This window comes from Chiloscyllium plagiosum, chromosome 37, assembly GCF_004010195.1.
Source record: "Chiloscyllium plagiosum isolate BGI_BamShark_2017 chromosome 37, ASM401019v2, whole genome shotgun sequence".
In the NCBI taxonomy this organism is placed as follows: domain Eukaryota; kingdom Metazoa; phylum Chordata; class Chondrichthyes; order Orectolobiformes; family Hemiscylliidae; genus Chiloscyllium; species Chiloscyllium plagiosum.
In genome coordinates this window covers 33,791,367-33,794,601 of record NC_057746.1, presented here as the reverse complement: position 1 = coordinate 33,794,601, position 3,235 = coordinate 33,791,367, and the positions used below count along the sequence as shown (strand labels likewise).

Below are 3,235 nucleotides of genomic sequence, written 5' to 3'. Positions count from 1 at the left end.
TATCTGGCCCAGAGTTTGGGTTGAATTTGTGGTAGGGCTGTTTGTTCTAACCTTTGCATAACTGCCTCTGCTATGAGTCCCGAGATTGGTGGTCCCATGGGTGTTCCGTTGATTTGTTCGTATATCTGGTTGTTGAATGTGAAGGTGTGTTGTGAGGCACAAGTCCAGTAGTTTAAGTGTGCCGTCTTTGTTGATAGGTTCAGCGTCCTGTTTTCTGTTCTGTATGTCCAGTAGGTTGGCTATTGTTTCTCTGGCTAGGGTTTTGTCAATCGAAGTGAACAGTGCCGTCACGTTGAATGTATATTTCTGATGATGTCCAAGAATTCCTGTGTTGATTGTATAGAATGTTTGGATCCGCTGACCAGGTGTTTCAGTTTCCGTTGTAGTTCTTTGGCCAGTTTGTATGATGGTGTCCCTGGTAGTGATACTATGGGTCTGAGTGGGATGTCTGGTTTGTGTACTTTAGGTAATCCATAGAATCTGGGGGTGTTGTTGCTTTCCGGTTTCATTCTTTGTAGGTCAGCTCTGGTTATCTGTCCGTTTTTTTGTAGATTCCTTAGTGTGTTATTTATCCTATTGGTGACCTGATAACCAGAGCTTTTCTGGGTGTTTGATTTAATTAACAGAAGCGTTCACCGCCATGGCCTAACATGGACATGTTATTTTGCTGTCTTCCTGAGGCCAGAATCCCCAATAACAGGCTCTCTATAAGGGATTCTCTTTATCCTTGGCTACCTGGTGGTGGGCTGAAGATAAAGAGCCTTCTCATGGGCGATTGATGGATCAAGGGTGCACAGGCCGGTAGCTAAGGTCACTCAGCCTGCCTGTCTGTTTTTAATGGTGTGGTCATTGAAGATGGGACACATGGTGTCTGCTTGAGACCTTAAATAACTTAAGTGACCTTCAGTCACTCAGGACCTAATCTGCAGGGTCAGTACTGTAAAGGTTATTATGATTAATTTATAGACATTTTTTTGGGTTTCATTGGTTTTCTTAGATGTACACTCTGACAAGGGGGAGATTTTTGTTCAATTTTCCTTGGGTTATTGGCATGTGACAACGTTTCTCTTTAAGGATTAATTTAGAAAGAAAATATTGACATCACTCAGGAAAGAGTGATGATTGTTCCTTATAATTTTAAGCAATACATACATACAAAGAGATTTTCTGAATTAACATTTGAAAGACAAGAGCAGCAGATGCACCCGCAAGTTCCCTTCCAAGTCACTCACCATTTCGATTTGGAAATATATCATAATTCCTTCAGGGTCACTGGATCAAAATCCCAGAACTTCCTTCCGGCACTGTGGGTATCCTACACCAAACAGTGCAGTGGTTTAAGAAGACAGCTCACTACCACCTCCTTCAGGGAAATTAGAGAAAGGCACTAACGCTCCAGCCAATGCGTGACCCCAGACCGTGATCAGAATTCATTGAAAACGAAACTGAAAGTTTTCGTGCAGTTGCTGCTGCGGAAGTTTCTCGTCTTCAAAGATCTTCTGGAAAAGGTAAAAAATATCTTCGATCAGACTGTCGAAAGCAGTGAACTTGAAAGATTCTTTATTTTCAGGGGTAGGTTTTATTTCCAGTGGAGTTGGGATGTTCTTCTCGATGAAAGATCCTAATTAAACATAAGGAGCCAATCGGGGCCTCGATGGGAACTGTTCAGTGAAATATTTAAAACTTTTAAAAAGTATCTTTAATCACTCATCAGTGTGGAACCGGGCCGTGTCAGTATAAAGGAACAGGAGCGGGAGGATTTTTTTTTACACATTAAATTCAGCAACCAGCAAGAGACACGGAAGTAAAAGTCAGTCTTTGAAACTTTGTTGCTGACTGTTTATATTTCAAATGAAATAATTCAGCCCCAGAGGACGATCACCTCTTGAAATAAGTTGTTAATCCTCTGGTTTTAATTAAATGAGCTTTACTCGACCGTGAGTGCGGGGTGTTACTTTGCTGAGGAATTCTGGATTAGTGGTGCTGGAAGAGCACAGCAGTTCCGGCAGCATCCCACGAGCAGCAAAATCGACGTTTCGGGCAAAAGCCCTTCATCAGGAATAAAGGCAGAGAGCCTGAAGGGTGGAGAGATAAGCTAGAGGTGGGTGGGGATGGGAAGAAAGTAGCATAGAGTACAATAGGTGAGTGGGGGAGGGGATGAAGAATCCACATTGTTGCCCTGGGGTTGAAGTGTTCCGAGGCGGAATTGAGGCGTTCTTCCTCCAGGCGTCTGGTGGTGAGGGAGCGTCGGTGGAGTAGGCCCAGCACCTCCATATCCTCGGCAGAGTGGGAGGGGGAGTTGAAATGTTGAGCCACTGGGCGATTTGGTTGATTGGTGCGGGTGTCTCGGAGATGTTCCCTAAAGCGCTCTGCTAGGAGGCGCCCAGTCTCCCCAATGTAGAGGAGAACGCATCGGGAGCAACGGATACAATAAATGATATTGGTGGATGTGCAGATAAACTTTGGATGTGGAAGGCTCCTTTAGGGCCTTGGATGGAGGTGAGGGAGGAGGTGTGGGCACAGGTTTTGCAATTCCTGTGGTGGCAGGGGAAAGTGCCTAGTTTTTACCTACTTTGCTGAGGAAGTTAACACTGAAGACTGGGAAATGTAATGTGAGCCGACCCCACCCTCAACTCTCTTGAGACAACACACAACCGCGCCGCCAAGATTAACTTTAAATCGTACAGGCGGTGGTATTCTGACCTCAAAAAAAAAACAAATAATTAAACACGGAAATGCAGAGTTGACCAGAAAATATACAAAGCAAGAAAAATCTGTATTTTTATTGTTTATAACCTTAAAACGGAAGAAGGAAAATTTCCTGAGTATAAAAGCGAATATTCCGAGATTCTTTGCGAACAAAGCGGAGTATTTACATGTGTAGACAGAAAAAGAAACGTGACTGAAAGTGAGTGAAAACTGAATGTGAGGTACACATGATGAAAACTCCAGGTACAGTGTATTTGTTTGATAGGAGAAAGTGAGGACTGCTGGAAAAGCGCAGCAGGTCAGGCAGCATCCAAGGAGCAGGAGAATCCACGTTTCGGGCATATGCCCTTCATCAGGAAACCTGATTCCTGAAACGTGGATTCTTCTGCTCCTCAGCTGCTGCCTGACCTACTGCGCTTTTCCAGCACCACACTGTGTTTGTTTGGTGCCTGATGAACTGAAGGGGGCGATCTCATGGTGTCACCTCTGTTCCCTCTTCAATGTTAGCACGGGAAACCTGTCAGGA

The 3,235-nt window shown here is 44.4% G+C and overlaps 1 protein-coding gene and 1 long non-coding RNA gene across 3 annotated transcripts in view; one reads left to right on the top strand and one right to left on the bottom strand.

The window, feature by feature from the left end:
- LOC122541494 overlaps positions 1–1,274 on the bottom strand; it is a 17,209-nt gene extending 15,935 nt beyond the window's left edge. For both annotated transcript variants that reach the window (XR_006309615.1, XR_006309614.1), the window contains exon 1: positions 1,233–1,274. This is a non-coding gene — a long non-coding RNA (uncharacterized LOC122541494). The remainder of the gene's footprint in view (positions 1–1,232) is intronic.
- LOC122541488 (zinc-binding protein A33-like) overlaps positions 1–3,235 on the top strand; it is a 492,570-nt gene that overhangs the window by 97,287 nt on the left and 392,048 nt on the right. The window lies entirely within an intron of this gene.